The 20,490-nt window shown below is 35.2% G+C and overlaps 1 protein-coding gene across 5 annotated transcripts in view; it reads left to right on the plus strand.

Annotated features, from left to right (window-relative positions):
* Positions 1 to 20,490, plus strand: part of LOC129751486 (phosphatase and actin regulator 4) — a 611,903-nt gene that overhangs the window by 134,392 nt on the left and 457,021 nt on the right. The gene's annotated exons all lie outside the window — the stretch shown is intronic.

Here is a 20,490-nt window from a genome sequence, read left to right on the forward strand (position 1 = left end):
ACATGCAAAAAACTGCAATTTAAAGGCTCTTGTTTTATTTATTTATTTAAAAACTTAATAATGATGAAAATTTACCAATATCAACGGTAAGTATGGTAGGCCTAAACTTACCATTTGCACGAAGATAAGGATGCATAAATATCGTAAGTACATATTTAAGGATTGTTTCGAAAGAAAGTTCCATATTATTATGCAAGTATACTAGCTTAAGGTTGCCAGATTTTTTTCAGTACCCATCCGGGGCGGACAAATCCGGGCAATTTTTTATAAAAACCTGGAAAAATCCGGGCATTAGATTTCATTTAGATTCGGACTGTTCCCAAAATTAGTATGAAATATCCGAGCAAACCCGGATAAAATCGGGCAATCTAGCAACCTTATACTAGCTAGAATTGTGAAAATTATGTTGGGTTGTTTGTTAAACTATGCACTAACCAAAATACGAGAAAACATGTTGCAAAAAGTTGGGTTGAATCTGGTAAACGTGGGTTTAACCCATCGGTGAGCGAATCAATTCTGTATAAATGATGTGCGGAAAAGTTATTATTCAAAAAATGGGTTAAAATTTCGAAGGAAGCGAAGTTTGCGGTGTTTAAAATAATTCAAGTGCTCAGGGAAATGTATTTTCTTGAAGATCTACCGAAATTTGCATAGAAAAAGAAACCAAGAAACCGGATTAAAGAAGAAGCTGTTGCTCAAGAAAAGCGCATTTTTTTTCGAAAAAATACCAAAAAAAAATGCTTAGATATAGTCACCACAATATAGTAATTTTTTTTTGTAAAAATGCGGAATCGAGCTACAATAACAAATGAAACAATATGCCTCTTAAAGAAATATTGTATAAAATTTTCTAATATTAATGTCAAAGATAGCAGTGTTTATAAGAACTCTTTCTCGCAATTGATAAAAAAATAGTATGAGTGAATTATAGAAATTGTATTTACTGCTTTAAGCACTCTGCAGTTTTTTACATTGGTCAGCACAAATGAAGAGACTTACTGTTAAAATTATTACCTATAACATATTATTTCTGACTCACTTTTGTTAACTGAGGAATCTATTATTGCATTTGCCCGATTTGTAGTCTAATCACTTTTGGTTTTATAAGAGGCTCTAGAAGTCTAATAAAACTATCGGTGCTAATTGGGTACTACTTATACCATTTAACGGCTAAACCGAGAAAAAGTAAACTTCCTCGCAAATTCATAAAAATGTCTCCTTGAGTAACATGGCACAAAAGCCTACACCATGAAAAATTCGAGTAAATTTAGTCAAAAATGGCACTGAAGGTCACAATCAAAGTTGTGCAAAACTTTACAAATTCCATTTTGACTAAATATTCACCAACGCTTTCAAGACCTGGCATAAGGTTCTGATTTTTCGAACATCTGCTGAAACGAAGACTTTTTACGATATTTCAAACTAAGTTTTTGACTTTTTAATCTTTACCATAAAAACAGGTGTCCACTTTCTCTCGTGAACACTCTTTATGTACCTGAGTATTGAGATTCTTCTTCAGGATGTACAGGCGTTCGTTCGACCTTATGCTACTTATTTCTCCTTTTTCCGCTGGTTCTTTTTGACTGATTCTTTTCAAGATATTTAAGAAGATTATAATGGAAACTGTAGTGAAATTAGATATGATAGGTACCGTAATCTGGGGTAAGATTGATCACAGGGCTAGAAGTTGGTCACTTTTTAGTAACTTTGTCACTTTTTTCAGACTGGTCACTCAAATGTTACTTATTTTGAAATTTTGTCACTAAAGGCACATTTTTCAATAATTACTTTACAACTGAGCTTATTTTTAAACATTTTTTTCTAATTATTTAAAATTTCGTTTCATGTCACTCGTTTCAAGACAAGTAGTAATTATTATCAGGTTTAACACTAGTTTTTTTGTGGAAAATTCACATGCTCAAAATTGGATAATTGACCCAGATTCAGTAAGGAAGTTGAATCTGCCTGATATCTGCCTAAATCTTGATCGTTTTCTGGTTGGAAAAATTGAATTTAAACAAAAATGGATATGTCCTTCCTTTAACCTAGTGTTAATAATTGCTAAATACGAAGCACACCTGCCTAACGTCGATGCTATGAACTTCGTAAGGCGACAAGCATTATGAAAACTAATACTCACCACACTTAAGTGCTAAAAGCTTCCAAAAATATGTATATGTCATATACTATATCATGATGAAAACGAGTGCTGTATCGGAAAATTTAAAAAAGTATTAGAACTTTTTCAAATGGCATGGCAGGTAACATTTGCCATGTTATTAAAGTTTTTGGTTGAATTCAATGTGAGGTAGGCTTGTGAAAAGTGACTCAATTGAATCGAAAAAATCTAGTTATTTCTTCACAGTTAGCATATTTATAGACATTATCCGTTAAAAGATAGCTTGGTATCAGTTGATGATTTTAAAACCTATTTTAGTTATATCTTCACGTTTTTGCAGGTTGGCTCATGTATTTTCTAAAGTATTCTGAGGGACTTCTGAAATGTTTCTAAAAAAATTTAGACGTTTTTGTCAAAATTTTCGATGCATTCTTAAACTTAATAAAACCTTTTAGGGCTTGTGACATAGCTCAGTTGGCGTGTCTGTTGTCTCCTGAACCGATGTCCGCGAGTTCGAGCCCAAGAGTAAACATCGAACACAGTTGTACCGGATAATTTTTCAATAACGATCCGACAACTGCAACGTTGAAAAAGTCGCGAATGCCATAAAGATGGTAAAACGACTATAATCGAATAAAAAAAATAAATGAATAAAAAATGAAACCATTAAATAAAAGCTATTTTCAATTTTGTATCAATGTTTTATCATTTTTTTATAAGGATCTTATAATTGTTTTGTTGTGTGTTTCTTTATTTATCTGTCTTGTTTTTTTTTCAAAATTGTGCCAAACTTAACCTCGAGATTATTGTTTAAAGTTTTCGCCAAAGAAGTGCTAATTTCTAATTTCAGTACATTTGTAGTATTTTCAATTTAATTTGAGTCTTCTTCAACTATGTTACTGGCTTTGAAAAAAATCTGATTTGGGTGAACTTGGAAAAGGTTTGGTTTTTCATAGAAAATGGATAAACTTGGAGTTTCCGTCGGACTCAGTTATCGTAGCCCTTAGGGTACGATCTTTCAGTTCTCTCTCACTGATGTTTAAGAACTTTATGTTTCTGTAGTCGCTATTCCTAAATCATCAAAATTCATTTAGGTGAAATGTTTCTTTTTGTCCAACATGTGCCTTTCTATTAGTGAGGCGAAGAGCCTTTTAAAAAACTTATTTTCAACAAATAAAAATAATCTTGGAATCGTTCTATAGGAATTTTTGAAATCACTTTTGAGTTACTTTTCGACTTGATTTGTTCACCATTTCTACCCTTATTTTACTTAAAAGAAACTATTTTTCCCTACTTTTTTGCCTCATGATCGCTTCTAGCCCTGTGATCACTTTTTTCAGTATTTTTCGATTATTTTATCTGTTGAGCGAAATGTGGCATGTTTAATATTTCTAAAACCAGTACTGGACTCCTATGGACGTAAAACATGGTTACAAAAAATTATAAGACTACTTTAAATTTGATTTAAAAATCGATTTCGTCTCTGTTTCTTGATCAAACACGATACAAAACACCTTCTGAACTACTTTGTTTCTTGGTTTAGATTCCTTCGTGGTCCAAAAAAAACAACATCGCGATCCTTGTGTAAAGGCCGAACAACAATTGAAATCGAAAGATGGGTAATGATGCGGCATAAATTTTTAACATTACTAATAAAATTTTATGTACAAAATCAAATGAAAATTTGCCGTCATTCAACTCCCTAGACCCTCGCACTATCTCCCTTTAATTTTTTCTTTCAAACTGTATCATTTGAAAAGGTTTAAAGCCGTTTGTCCTAGACCTGATCAACTCTCACATAAATCAACCTGTTTGCTTCTATCCGCTTTCATTTCATCAGGAAAGGTGTTTGTTTGTGAGCCTTCGAAGAAAATAGATATTTAAAAATTTAGAAATTACATTTTTACTTACATTTTAAATTTAAACAACCAAACCAAGTGTTTTCTATTTGAAACTCAACTTATAGGTTTTAAACGTTGAAAAACGTTTTGAGATATATATATTTTAACTTTAGACTTAGTTATTGATGATTATCTGAAAAAAAAACTTGTTGATCAAAATTACCCCATTTTACGGTACTCATCTTTGGATTCCGTGGAAGGTAATCACTGAGAATGTCTGAATCAATATGCGAATTTAATGCACTCAACATCCTGCATACCACACTAAAATGAGTCCATTTGGGGTCATTTTTGAGTTTCTCAAACCCTGGGGTCTAAAAATCTTCGTGGTGGTTCAAAACTCATCCATTATTTTTTGCAGAAGTAACATTTACATGATGAAATTTTAACTGTTTGGTTTGTTAGGGAAAATTGATTTTTTTTCTGAAAAATCAATGTAATTTTTATTTCTTCTGTGGAACCGCGCCTGCAAACGGGTTTTACGCCTTTACTTCCTATCTTGTTAGACAAAAAAGTTATTAGATGATGAATAGGGGTATGTCCTTTGGCATTTTAAAACAATCATTTCAACTGACGTCACCTAGCGAGAAATATCTTGACTAGTTTTATAAATAACATTAAGTGGATATTTAGAAATTGTGTCACATAATAGCAAAGTAATCACGGCACGAATAAATCGTTGGTAGATGATTCTTCTAAAAAAGATATCTGTTTTCTAAGAAAATCCATGTCTCTTTGAGTGCGCTCTTCTGAGACAGTTTACATTTATTACTTCAAATCCAATTAAAGAATCGGAAACAAAACGGTAGGGGAGAATGAGGATACTTGATCCCTGGGGATACTTGATTCCTTAGCTATATCTCGAAACTGGAATGTCTTACAAAGATCAAATGTTCTAGAACAATGTGCCAAAATGAGCAAAATACCAATACTTGTAGTTTAAAAAATTTTAACAAAATAATTGTTTGAGTAATTGAACTTTGTTTGAAAAATTTCACAAAATGTAACTTGAAGATCTTTTTTCATCACTTTAAAATGTTCCATACATGGGAAAATTATGAAAAAAATATTTGTTCCAATGTATCAAACGTTCGAGCGTAAAATGAACTTCATAATGCCATATTTTCAAAGCAATGGAAAACTCTCAACTTTTTTCAGAAAAAGTTTTCTAAAATGTTGATTATGGGTACAATTGATCCCCTAGAGTTGGGTACAATTGATCCCCCTTCCAAACGGCTTATTCTTCTTCTGAATTGATAGTTATGATTGCTGATTATGAAATTACTAATATTTATCCAAAAACTAATATTTATCAAACAATTGTCTGAAGAAAAGAGCAAAAATAATTAATTTTCTCTTAATTATAAAAAATAGCGCCTTTAAGTATGCAATGTAATTAGCGTTGAGACAAAGTTATAGAATTTTCTTCTTATGTCTGCTATACATTGTGAAATGAGAACAAACATGACCAAAATAGTCAATTAACATTCTATCTTGGGGTTTTGTTTGATTTTTATACAAGGATTAGGGCTTCCTGAATAAAAGATCAAGTCTCCTTCAATAGGGGATCAAGTCTCCCCTAACTTAAGAAAAATCGCAATTTTTTTACTCCCACGAAAATGCTTCTCGTTCATCAACGGGTTCAAGTATCGTTCTAATTTTTGGAGCACAGAAACTTGAAGTTACAAGCTGTCAGAAAATGTCAAAGACGGCGAGTTGCTAAACTATTTCAAAAAGATATGATGAAAATAAGAAAAGGGGATCAAGTATCCCCACTCTCCCCTATAGTTACAGTCATGCATTTCTAACCATAAACGGCACGGCGTCACGGGAACTGGCCAGATATTGCGGGAGGAGCCTCTAGCTAAACTAGAGAAGTAAACTGGGAGAAAGTTTCTCTGTGGTTCATTGTCCAAGTCCATCCAACGCATATGATTCCCGGGAGCGTTGCACCAGAGCAGAGCAAAGCCAGAGTAATGGTAACATTAACATCAATTATGTGTGCTAATTTTATTCTGATGCTGCGCGCGATTGCTCGCTTGCGGCAGCCCAACCTAGTGGATGGAATCAACCTACTATATGTACGCTAACGTTAGATTCCTACTACATAGTACTATCTGCGAGACGATCTATAGATCATTGCAACGCGCAGCGGTTAACAACTAATCTTGTGTCTTCACGGTTGGTTGGTTGACCGATTCATCTAGGCATCCCATTCATTGGTCCGTCCGAAGAAGCAAGGGCCTCGGGTTGAGGGGCTTTTTTAGGCTATAATTGAAATTTAATGTATCTACACTACTGTTTGCCGAGTAAGATCCATGTGGAAGCACCCGCTCATGGCAGCTGCCTAGTTACTCTATTTAATGTACCGCAAGGAAGATCTAGCAATTGGTGGGTGAGTTAATTACAAAATAAGCTACTGGGTTGCTTTTCTTGGACATGGCTACTGAACTAAATAGTGAAATTGAATCTGAATCAATGAAGGTATGCGTACGAAAGACTTTGAAATCTTTATGTTTTGCATGGTCGTGGTCCTTTTATTACTGACATGCGTTTTAACATTCTTTCGATCCCTCAGAATTTCTATTATGACTACATCAGAAAGCTCTCAGCTGGATATTTTCTACTACGGAATAAAACTATTACGGAATATTATTGCGGAACTGGTGTGCTGTGACCGTAGTTCCCGTAACATCAAAAAGTCCAGTGGAGGCGGAGTGATTTTTGCAGTAAAGTCTAATCTCCCAGCACAGATCATCGACGATAATTCCTGGTGCGATCTGGAACTTGTATGGATTCGCATTGATCTTGGGGACCGAATACGTATACGTTCATATACAGATTGTACCTGCCACTAGATAGGTCAAAAGAGGTTGCTCTCGCTGAGTCATTTTCACGCTGCATTTTCTACGCTCCAGAAGATGTCATACTTGTCATCGGCGACTTCAATATGCCCGGTTTGAAGTGGTGCTCCAACCATGGCAACTTTCTGTATCCATACCAGAGGTGCCAGGTGTCCTGATTTCTCAGAATTTGTTCTGATTTTCGAGAAACCGTCCTGATTTTCCAAAACTTCTCGAGTTTTCCTGATTTTTGAAAACTGGTCTCTTAAATGATCCTCAATGTTCCTGATTTTCATAAAAACTACCCAAATATAATCGAATTGGTAGTTAAACTATTAAAAAATCGAATAAATCTTTAATCAAATAGTTAAATCCATGTAACAGATGGTAATCTTTGGTTCAGGTGATATTTTAATGGTGTTTTTCGATATGAACTGCATACCAGTCAAGAAAATGCGTACTGCTGCTGCATAAATCAAGGCGTTAACAGCACCTGTAGCAGCTGTATTACGCCTTTATTTATGCAATCTAAGCAGAGCTGCTTATTCTTTTCATGAATCAAAAAGTTCTGAAAAATCCTGATTTTGAGCCTCACGTTGTCCTGATTTTTGACGAAACCAACTTGCACACCTGATCCGGAACCAGCACGCTCTACTTTTTCGGCGCCTTCAAACATCATATTGGACCATGGCCGGAAGAAAAAAAAGGGGGAAGGGGATTGGGGGTTAACCCCCCTCACCCTCCCTCCTCATGAGGGTCCATCAAAAACAAGCAAAATATTCTACTCTACATTCAAAATTTGTTATTTCGGAGTAAGGTTATTCGAAAGTCAATCTTGACTCAGAACTGATGTCAAAACCACGAAAACTTAACCCAGGTTCATGATTCAGCTTTTCAAAATTTTCTCATTTATTGATAGTAACTCATTTCTGGATAATAAATTCTAAATAAGATGTAACTGATTTCAGAGATTCTGGTTCCTTATAATCAAATTCGGAATGGTATTTGTGTTTTCATATTTCGGATTATGTATCCAGTTTAGGATTCATGATTTTTGTTTCAAAACCTCATAAAAAATTGATATACAAAGCTGTGTTTGAAATCGACGTTCAAATTGTTTTACATTTCTTTCAAAATTTGAATCATAATTTTCGCGACTCATAATAATTTTTTATATCTAGCTAATATTTTTCCGAATATTAAAAAAAAACTTAGAAATCATATGCAAAATTCAAACACAACAAAGTTTCAAATGTCGATACAGATTCATCATTCGAAATTCATTTTTATTTAGATTTGCAAGTCAGATTAATAATACATAATTGCAGTAAAGAATACTCATCAAAACCAAAAACATACGAATTATAATTATGGATTAACGATTGAAGGCTCTGAAACTGACTTCAATTCTTGGCTCATATAAGTATCTAAATTCAGAAAACGTGTTTATGAACAATGCAAAATACGTATCGAAATTCCAGAACAGACAATTCAAATTCTAAATTCAGGTTCGAAAATCAGATTCAGATTCAGCTCGTGAAAGAGTTTCACAGTTAAAATAAAATTATCAAGATGTCTATTTCGGTAAGGAATTTAAATTGCAAGAGATCGCAGGTTTATTTAATTCTGTTCGATTTTAAAATTTATCAAAAGTCAGTTCGTTTGCACAATTCAGCTGAAAATGACAAAATTAAGTAGAATTTGATTTTTCAAGTTTTCTTTTATGAAAAACTTATTAAAAAACCACCCACAGAAATTGATTTTTAAAGGAAAGTAATGAATGGTTAAGAAACATGTATCTTCTCTTTAAGAAATTTCAGGAAATTCCATATGTTAAGGAGTATTGTTCAACATTCTCGTTTTGTTTGTTTTTCTTTTTTTTCCGGAATTTTCATCCTCGCGGTTGATAAACCCCTTGTTCAACATTATAAATATTGCAGTTTTTTTCAAGAACAGAATTTCAAACTAAAATCTTTTACTAGGATCGAGTTTGAACAAATCCGATTTGAACCGCAAAATTTTAATCTTTTAGTTATAAAAATTGGATTTATTATTTTCAGAAATTGAAGACTTTCCAGACTTTCCAAAATTAAACTGATTAGATGACCCGGTTTAATCCGAGCCCGGATATCCCGGATATTTAATAATAAAAAAATGGGAATGGTTCAACCCGCCCCGGTTGCCCAAATTTTGTTGAATAATATCCTGATTTTGTCACATTCATTCACGTTTGTTTTGGGAAATCAAACAAAAAAATCAGATATAAAGTATCAAAATCAAAATTTTAAAATTTGTCGCCCAAAAATGAACTTTTCAAGCTAGATGTATTGAATAAACATAGACAATTTTTTTGGAGCAATTCAAAATACAATTCTAAATTTGGTTTTGTTTTTCGATGAAAAAATGATGATTCAAATGTCAGGGTGGCCAGCGAACCGGGAAAACCGGGAAAACCGAGAAAAAACCGGGAATTGAAAATGGGACCGGGAAAACCGGGAAAAAACCGGGAATTTCATATCAAAACCGGGAAAATTCTTTATGGGTCATTTTTCCCCTATATAAACAATTGAATTCTAAAATTAATTCATTTTTTTTTCTCAAAAGCGAAATAAAATTGGGATCTAAATACCTTGGAATAATGTGGGCAAAAGTCGATAACTTCTTGAAAAATCGAGATTTTTTAGCTCAGCACATACCTTTTAGTGCTCTGAAGTGGTCGAGTTCCAGAATATATTGAAATTTTCTTTTGTTAATTTACTAATTTTTGACATTTACAATTTTACAATTTTTTTATAAGCATTAAAAGCGCGAAGAACTTATCTTTCATATGTTAAAAAAAATGTTTTTCACAAATAAATTCCATTTTTAACCTTTTAGAGCCGGGAATTCATTAAATTCTGCGGGGAAAAATGCGAAAAAAACTGAAAAATTCAAAATAAGTTGAAACTATGTTACATGGTTCATTCATAAAATGTCCAAAAGGTAGAACGAGATGCTTGCGTGATTCTATCTAACATTTTGCGCTTTTACTGGTAATCGCATTCTTTATTGATTAAAAATTTGAAAAATACAGATTGTTTAAAAATAAGAATCACATAAAGATATTATCATATTAAAAAGGCTGATTTGAGAGCAAATTCAAGCCTTAGAATAATTTTTAAAATTTGTGTTAGAACTTCAAATTTAAAATTTGAATAACGAGATTCAAATTTTCTGATTGGATTGCAAATTCAAACTCAGAGTTTAGATTAACATGCCAAGTTCAAAATCAAGCTCTTAGAACTCAGGCTCAGGCTCACTCAGTATTCAAGACGAGAATCAAATCAAAATTTGAAATTAATAGGAGGAATAGAATTAAGTGGATCCTGTTCTCAAAATTACAGAGAAAAAATATTAAATTAGATAATCAATCAGTATTAATCAGTTAAAATTCGAATCATGAAACCAAACTTATCTTAGGTTTGACTTATAGATTCGTAATTCACCCGAAATTCATTGTCGATGATTATATTTCAAATTTCATAATTCAGAAATCAGAGCTCTATACTCAAATTCTGTGTGCGATAAAGTTTATTCAAATTGGAACATCATGGTTTTAATTGGATCGAAAAAGTGTCGACAAAATTACCAAAAAAATCAGAGTTTTGCAGCAGATGTAGATTGAGATATGAAGAATTGATTGGTATATGTACTTAACTAAAAGTTTGTGATTTTGGCACCTCACCCTCTGATTCTAAGGGCCTCAATTACTTTTTCCATCCTTTGTTTAAACAATTTTCTGTAGAAATCCCAACAAACATCTTCGTTAACAGGATATTCTTACGTTTGATATGAAAAAAGGGCTTATTATGGTTTTTAAAAAATTCCTGCTTTTCACATTCATGTATTTCAAAACTGGGAATATCATAAAATCTCGATCGAAAAACCGGGAAAAAACCGGGAATTCGAAAATGGAAACTTGCTGGCCACCCTGAAATGTATTTTTTCATGATTATTGTTGCATAGTTCCTGGATTTTTGTCAAATTTTCCCGGATATCGCCTGGATTTTGGCTTTAAAATTCGGAAATAGAATGACCAAATTTTGCCAGGTTTTAAATAAAATAGCCCCGATTTGCCCGGACCGGGTACATGTGGGAGAACTTTTGGCAATCTTAAGCTAAATTCACCAGAACTTTGGGATTTCAACCATCGATGAAAGTAAGTTTCCTATTTTGTTACTAAAGGATTCTTTATATCAATCCTAATCAATATTTTCAAGATTTTAGGATGTTTTTTCAAAAGTTTCTATTTAACACGAAAAAGTTTTTATGTAAAAGAACTAAAAATGGACAATCAAATTGTATTTAAAAATAAATATTCTTAATATACGGTTTTTTCTTATTGACTTTTTTCGGTGAGTGAAACAACTTTTTTAAATTTAACGTAACGTTTCGGGTTACTTTTCTTCACCCATCATCAGACGTCTAAAAATATTTACTTTTATTAAAAACTTTAAACTTTTAAAATTAAATTACATTTATCAAAATTACAATACTGCACATCACTTACAAAAAATAAAGCAGCACAATTTTATTCTGTTCGGCTGCTTGTCGGTTTGTTTACTGTCTCTCCTCTCAGTTTGGCTATGAGACCGTTGTAGGTAGCTAGTTTTCCTACTTCGGTTTGTTGATTCGATGTTCGCTCCTTTCCTCTTACTTGGATGTGTAGGGTTTCGGCAGCTTCTCTGGTTTCCCGAACTCTCAAATTCCGCTCGAGTACTCCTGGTTTCTTGAAGTCGAAACAGTGTTGCGCTTCTATTGCGTGTTGCGCTAATCCCGATTTTGGTTCGTTTTTTGCGATTAATTTTTCGTGTTCCTGTAATCTTTTTCCAAGCATTCTACCTGTTTGGCCAATGTACACTAGGTCTTGGCAGTCCTTGCATGGTATGGAATAGACCACATTTCGTTGTTCTTCTTTTGGAATAGGGTCTTTCATTTTAGTGAAAACTTCGTGTTTAATTTTCTCTTTCGGTTTTGTGGCTAGTGTCATATCATGTTTCACTAGTATTTTTTGCAGTTTTTCACTTAAACAGGGTACATATGGTGTTGAAACATATCTCTTAAAACCATTTTCTTTGTTGTTTTGTAATGTGTTGTAGTGTTTATGTACTCTATCTTTGATGATTGATTCGGTAAAATATGTCGGGTAATTGTTTTTCTTTAATATGTTTTTCACTTTTTCAATCATCTGTGGTCTATTCGTCGCATCTGTTAATTTTATAGCGCGATCGGTTAGAGCAATAACTGTATTACGTTTGTGAGTGTATGGACTTTCTGATTCGAAATCCAAATATCGGCCACAATTTTGTTTTGGAAGCCAAGTTTTTTGTATTTTTTCATTATTTCTTGTTAGTTGAATATCAAGAAATTTTATTTTTCTATCACTTTCCAGTTCGATCGTGAATTGGAGCTTGTTATGGAAATCGTTAAAAGTTTCTTGAATCACTGGAATTTGATCACTCACACCAACGCAAAAACAGTCATCTACATACCTGCGGTAGAATATCATGTCGATCTGTTTCTCCTGAAGTTTTCGTAAGCATTCATACGAAAACTTCAGGAGAAACAGATCGACATGATATTCTACCGCAGGTATGTAGATGACTGTTTTTGCGTTGGTGTGAGTGATCAAATTCCAGTGATTCAAGAAACTTTTAACGATTTCCATAACAAGCTCCAATTCACGATCGAACTGGAAAGTGATAGAAAAATAAAATTTCTTGATATTCAACTAACAAGAAATAATGAAAAAATACAAAAAACTTGGCTTCCAAAACAAAATTGTGGCCGATATTTGGATTTCGAATCAGAAAGTCCATACACTCACAAACGTAATACAGTTATTGCTCTAACCGATCGCGCTATAAAATTAACAGATGCGACGAATAGACCACAGATGATTGAAAAAGTGAAAAACATATTAAAGAAAAACAATTACCCGACATATTTTACTGAATCAATCATCAAAGATAGAGTACATAAACACTACAACACATTACAAAACAACAAAGAAAATGGTTTTAAGAGATATGTTTCAACACCATATGTACCCTGTTTAAGTGAAAAACTGCAAAAAATACTAGTGAAACATGATATGACACTAGCCACAAAACCGAAAGAGAAAATTAAACACGAAGTTTTCACTAAAATGAAAGACCCTATTCCAAAAGAAGAACAACGAAATGTGGTCTATTCCATACCATGCAAGGACTGCCAAGACCTAGTGTACATTGGCCAAACAGGTAGAATGCTTGGAAAAAGATTACAGGAACACGAAAAATTAATCGCAAAAAACGAACCAAAATCGGGATTAGCGCAACACGCAATAGAAGCGCAACACTGTTTCGACTTCAAGAAACCAGGAGTACTCGAGCGGAATTTGAGAGTTCGGGAAACCAGAGAAGCTGCCGAAACCCTACACATCCAAGTAAGAGGAAAGGAGCGAACATCGAATCAACAAACCGAAGTAGGAAAACTAGCTACCTACAACGGTCTCATAGCCAAACTGAGAGGAGAGACAGTAAACAAACCGACAAGCAGCCGAACAGAATAAAATTGTGCTGCTTTATTTTTTGTAAGTGATGTGCAGTATTGTAATTTTGATAAATGTAATTTAATTTTAAAAGTTTAAAGTTTTTAATAAAAGTAAATATTTTTAGACGTCTGATGATGGGTGAAGAAAAGTAACCCGAAACGTTACGTTAAATTTAAAAAAGTTGTTTCACTCACCGAAAAAAGTCAATAAGAAAAAACCGTATAAAAAGTACCGGTGATAAACTTTAATTCAAATATTCTTAATGTTTTTTCTATTCATGCATTGTTTGAGCAAAAATGTCATAGAAAGAAAAGGTCACCAAACACACATCACCCCATCAGTCAGTTCTTCCTACGGCCCTGTATTGGACGCCCTGAGTGCATCAAACTTGCGCCGGATTAACAGCGTGGTGAACGAAAACGGTCGTATGCTGGACCTCTGCTTTGGCAACGATGGATCTCGTTTACCGACCATCGAATTAGGTCCTGCACCGCTTATTAAAGTTACCCGAAAACCATTGCCCAGAATGAATTTTCCCCAGAATGACAAATACCCGAAATCAAACCTCAAAATGAACCATTTCCCAGAAAAAAATTCCCCAGAGTGCACCATTTACCAGATTTTTTTTTCCTAGAATGAACCATTTCCCAGAATTTATTTCCCCAGAATGGAACATTTCCCAGAATGGCACAAATCCCAGATTTCCTCATCTATTTTTTTCCAAATGAATTCTTGTAAATTTTAAATGATTGAAATTTTATTTTTCAAAATGATTTTTTAAATGAAACCACCGGTTTGAAAGTTTCCAACTGAATTTATTTTAGAGCCAATATTGTGTTTTGTTTAAGGTTTGGGTACTTGATTTAATGCTAACCATGGCCCTAAAAAAACCGTTTTGGTATCCGACTCCTCACGCTGCGCGTTCGAACTTGAAAGACATTTTGTCCTTCACGCTTTCGCGTGGCGGACGGGGCTAAGGGATCACCCCTAGCTTTCACGCAGATCTAGAAAGCCCCGGCAGACCTAAACCAATGTATTAGGGCCGCCGCTTCCGACGGCGGGTCGGCGGCCACCTCGGATTTGGGAGCTTTGGCGGCTTTGTGCCGCCTCGGCCCCTTCATCCTCGTTGGATGCGGCTTTGCCGCAAAAGAATATTATTATGGGAACCCAATTTTTGTGGAAAAAAGCTATTTTAATTTTTTGAATTTCAGGTTGAATAAAAATATTAATTTCTGGGAAATGGCAATTCTGGCGAAAAATTTTCTAGGAAATGGTTCATTCTGGTAAATTTTTTTTCTGGGAAATGGTTCATTCTGGGAAAAAAAATTCTAGTAAATGGTGCATTCTGGTAAATGGATTGAAATTCTGGTGATTTTCATTCTGGGCAATGGTTTTCGGGAAAATGGAGTACAACCATCATAAATATTGCCCTATTAGCATTGCTTGAAGTAACTAGGCTGAACACTACTGCGGAAAAACCTTTTACCTCGACTTCTTTAACGCTAACTTCGATAACATCTCTCGCATCTAGACCACTATCGACTGGGTATCTGAGCTCGATCTATCGAATCCCAACGCTGCCGCTGAAACCTTCTCACATTCATGTCATCGAATGCCATGTTCCAAAACCCTCTAGCGGGGGAAATATGCGAATTCCCTGGATCACGACTGAAGACGGCAAAAAGGTGTGACCTCCAAAAACTCAATAACTCAAAAATTATCATACACTAAGGATATACATACATCGTAAACTTAACTCTGCTTATAATAAAAGTCAGTGAACGTTGTTAGCATAACTATTTACGTCGTTACCTCAAACCTGTTTTGGAAACGCCTTAACAATCAGCGGAAAGAACGTGGTATACCTTCAAACATGTTTCTGGGTGGCATTACGGTGAGCCCTGAACGTGGAATCTGCGATCTCTTCGCCCAAACATTTTCTGTGGTTGAGGGTGCAGTCATCTCAAAAGCAGCAGCTAAGCTCAAAAATTCTTTCTCTACTGGTCCGGACGGAATACCTGCTACTTTTATTAAATGTTTCATGTGGTTCTGGAGCTACCTATCATGACGTAAATTAACAGTTCGCACGGAGGACTTCTCCAAACAATTCTCTGCTTCTTCTGGTGTGCCTCAGGGAAGCCATTTAGGGCCGATTATCTTCCTAATCTACTTCAACGATGCGCTCTCACTCCTCGACAGCCCAAAGCTATGCTATGCTGATGACCTAAAACTATTTTACAACATCAACGGCCAGAACGATATTGGTTTCCTACAAAATCAATTTAACCTCTTCGCACACTGGTGGCAAGCAGTTTATGCCTTTGAATCGCAGTAAGTGTGCTTTTCATGAAAGCGGCAGCCTTTTTCCGCTTAGTACTTCCTCGGAGATGAGTCAATCGCCGCGTAGAACACATCAATGATCTGGGTGTAATTCTAGACCGGAAGCTGGAATTCAGGACACACACGAACTACGTTGTCGACAAAGCCTCGAGAAGTCTTGGATTCTTATTTCGAGTGTCCAAGGACTTCAAGGATGTGCATTGCCTGATAATTTTGTATTGCAGTATTGTTCGCTCTATCCTTGAATATGCATCAGCTGTTTGCTGTCCCTACTACTAGAATGGGGCCGAACGGATCGAGGATATACAGCGGCGCTTCTTGCGATTCGCCCTTAGACACCTGCCTTGGCAAGACCCGTTTCATTTTGCCAAGCTATGAACATCGATGCCGTCTCATAGACATAGACACTCTTCAAGTCCGCAGAAACGCAACACGAGCTTCCTTCGTCGCCGATCTCTTGACATCGCGAATTGACTGCCCCACGCTCCTAGAAGCCATTCCTCTGAGTGTGCGACCCCGTGGACTTAGAAACCAAGATCTGCGATTGTATATTCCCATTCGTTTGAACAATTATGGAGCTAATAGCGCTATCATCGGTGTAATGAAAACATTTAACCGTTTTTCTGAGCACTTCGACTTCGACGTTTCGAGAGATGTTTTCCGTAGTAAAGTTTTAAGTGTATTGAGAGCCCTGTAATTAGACTTAGTACTCTTTTTATATTAATTTTAAGTCATCATTTGGACCAATATGTGTTACGTTGATTTGTAATAGATAAATAAATCTAGTGTCAGGAACGTTTCGTCATTGGGCTTTTTAGTAAATGGTATTGAGATCGAGGAGGCAGTCATCTCTAAAGCAGTAACTTGCTAACGATCGATTCTTTTGTGGTAAACTCGAACGCTTAGGGTTCTTGGGTACTCTACTTGGTTGGTTAAGCAGTTACTTAACTGGTCGTGAATTGATTGTTCGAACGGATGACACCTTTTACTGCCTCCTCCGGTGTGCCCCAAGGTAGCCATCTAGGACCGATAATTTTCCTAATTTGTTTCAACGAAGTGTTGTCACATTTCGATGACCCCAAACTCTGCTAGGTTGAAGATATAAAACTGTTTTACACTATAAACGACCATTACTGCATCCATTTTTTTGCAGTGTCAGTTCAATCTCTTCGCTGATTGGTGCGACATTAAATGCCTGCCATTAAATCGCAGCAAAAGTGCAGTCATCAGCTTTCCTCGTAAGCGGCAGACTTTAATTGCGGAGTACTTCCTTGAAGACAAGCCCTTCGCACGTTACAACCACGTTATCGTGGTTCCAACTACGTGATTGACAAAGCATCCAGAAGTCTCGGTTCCATTTTTAGAGTGACGAAGGACTTCAAAGACGTGTATTGCCTGAAAAGCCTATACTGTAGCATTATTCGTTCTACCTCCGAATACGCATCAGCTGTCTGGTGCCCCTACTACCAGAACGGTGTCGATCGGGTCGAGGCTATTCAGCGGCGATTCTTGCGATACGTCCTTAGACACCTGAACTGGCAAGACCCTTTTCGCTTGCCAAGCTACGAAAATCGATGCCGCCTTATAGATATTGATACCCTTCAAGCCCGCAGACATGCAACACGTGCTTCATTAATCGCCTATCTCCTAATATCGCGACCCAAGTAACAATTTTAGCTTTATTATGGTCAGCAAAATATCGTTTGGACTATCGCATTAATCTTCATAAAAAGCTAAAGCGCATTCTATAACATCACCTGGACTCTAATAAAGCCAAAATCAGGCTATTTGGCCCTACCCTAGAAACGTCATCAAGACATATAATTGTTGGTCATCAATTTTGGTCACCAAAGCTTTTAAAAAGCTATTATAAAACATGTTAGAAATTTTTGTTTTTTTCGGTTCTGTCAGTTCTCGGAGTTTTTTTTTATTTTTCCCAGCAACCATAATGGTTGATGAATGATGATTGCATTATTCAGATATGATCTGGTAAAATTAATAGCTAAAAAAACCAATGTTTTAACCATATATTGAGCTTCTTTTCTACTGCCAGTTAAGATTTTAGGTAAAATGTATATGAAATAGTATCTTAAAATAAATGCGCCTCGTCAAATCTGATGGTCAATCATGATGGAATTGATGGAAAAAGACCTGAAAAAAAAATTTCCAATGCTTGCATTGTGAATCCATCAACATGGCGTCATTTTGTGCCCTTCGATTTTGCAACCAACATGACGTGAGTCAATTCATAGTTTTATTATGGTTTAATGATGACCCCAAAAAAAGCTACGATTTGACGTTTCTCTCGCAAGCCAACCAATTACACGCTAAGGTTGAGTTCCTCATTTCTGAGTTGTTAATCATTAGTACAGTAAATGAGGACAGACTTTTTGAATGAAAAGGGATTGGTTTTGAATGACCCGTGGAATAAATCATGAGTTGAAGTCAAATTTAGTTGTCTGACGCCATCTTGAAATCCAAGATGGCGGCTTCCGCTGAACTTTAAAATGGTGTAAATGACTTGAAATCGCATGAAACCCCAACAAAATGGGTATCGGGTGAAAGGGCTTAACGAGTAGAAGTTGAATTTCGCTATCAGACGCCATCTTGAAATCCAAGATGGCGGCATCCGCTCAACTTTTAATGCTTAATGCTGACAAAAAGTCGCATTAAGCCACCACTATACGGGTATTGGGTGAAAGGGCTAAACTAGAAGTCGATTTTTTTTCTTTCCGACGCCATCTTGAAATCCAAGATGGCAGCTTCCACTGAATTTAAAATACTGTTAATCAATGAAAATCGCTTGAACACAACTTTTTTCACGTAATACTACATTAAAACTACTATTTTAAGACAATTTAGATCATTTTAAATCACTTTTATTATTTTTTCATTATGTTTCTAATGCATTTAGCACTTTTCTTGTTTTGTTTATAGTTTTTGTTTTTTTTTTGCCATTTATGTAATTCTATTATTCCTATCATGCTATTATGTTTAAATTGTATTGGTCTTTTTCTTGCGAAAACTATAGGGTTATGTTGTTTCTGTTAACCGTCTGATTTAGGCACATGTACCAAATTCGATGTTGTCAAAATCGAATGTTGCCAAAAACGAACGGGGTCTGTATTGTGGTGGTTTTTGTGGGATTTTCAGTCACTTACAGATTTTCAGAGAAACGCGAAAACAGATATTTGACTTCTATCATTTAGCCTTAGCACCCAATACAAAATATTTGGGAGTTTCATGCTATTTTCATTCATTTACAGTATTTTTAAGTTCAGCTGAAGCCACCATCTTGGATTTCTAGATAGCGTCAGAATGAACTTTTTATAGCTTATCCCAATTGACAAACACCCATATTTTGGAGGTTTCATGCGATATTCAATGATTTAGAGCGTTTTTAAAGTTTATAGAAAGCTGCCATCTTGGATTTCAAGATGGCGTAAGATAGCAATATTCGACTTCTACTCGACTCGACTTCTACCTTCCACCCACTACCACCTGGGTTTCATGTCACTTTAAGTCATTTACTACATTTTAAAGTTTAGCGGAAGCCGCCATCTTGGATTTCAAGATGGCGTCAGATAGCGAAATTCAACTTCTACCGGTTGATTTCTTTCAACTTATACCCCTATAATATAGGTTTAATGCGATTTTCAGTCATTTACAGTATTTTCAAGTTGAGTGGTAGCCGCCATCTTGGATTTAAGATGGCGACGGGCAACGAAATTTGACTTCTACTCTTATTCTACTCTCTTATTACTTTCACCTAATAACCATATTGTGAAGGTTTCACGATATTTTCAGTAATTTACAGCTTTGAAAATAAAAGCGGAAGCCGCCATCTTGAATTAATGATGGCGTCAAGCAACAATTTTTTTTCCTACTATTTGGGCCCTTTCACTCAATACTCATATTGTAAAGATATTCATACCACTTTCGGTGATTTCAAGTTTTCAAAGATGTATTTTTTTAATTTTAACTCAAAACCAACACGCATAACTTACCAAAAATGTGTAAAAATGGGAGTTCCAATTCAAATATGTGCTATCTAATCTGAGCGTGTCCTGTTTTGACATCTTGATCGAGAACTGTCACTAAGTTTTATGGCGGTTTAATAATCATGCACTGAGTGCTATTATAAAACATGCAAAAGAAAGCTTGGAGCAAACTTCTAGGTTTGTGTTTTATTATAGTTTAAAAAAAGCATTCACAACTCTTTCAAAATAACTAAAACAGCATGTTTAATAAAAGTTTTATTAGCGTTTTCAAAACCATCTGCAAACATATGGTCGAAAAAAAATAATAAGCATTCTGCATGACCATAATAAAACCGCCATAAAACGAGCTGCACAAAAAAATGCCATAATTAAACCATGATAAAACTTCCTAATGCTAGTTGGCATAATCTGTGTTACTTGGGGAATCGACTGTCCAACGCTACTGGAAGCTATTCCGCTTATTATACGACTCCGTGGTCTTAGAAATCAGGATCTTCAATTGAACATTCCCATTCGAATGAACAATTTCGGAGCCAACAGCGCCCTCATGCAATAAAATCGTTCAACTGTTTTTCGGAGCATTTTGACTTCGACCTTCCAAGGGATGTTTTCCGAAGAAAAGTGATAAAAGCCTTGAGAACCCCATAGTTAAATTTAAATGTCTTGTTTTTTATTTTTATTTTAAGAAATCATTTGGATCAATATTTTGATA

This window comes from Uranotaenia lowii, chromosome 3 (assembly GCF_029784155.1).
Source record: "Uranotaenia lowii strain MFRU-FL chromosome 3, ASM2978415v1, whole genome shotgun sequence".
NCBI lineage: Eukaryota > Metazoa > Arthropoda > Insecta > Diptera > Culicidae > Uranotaenia > Uranotaenia lowii.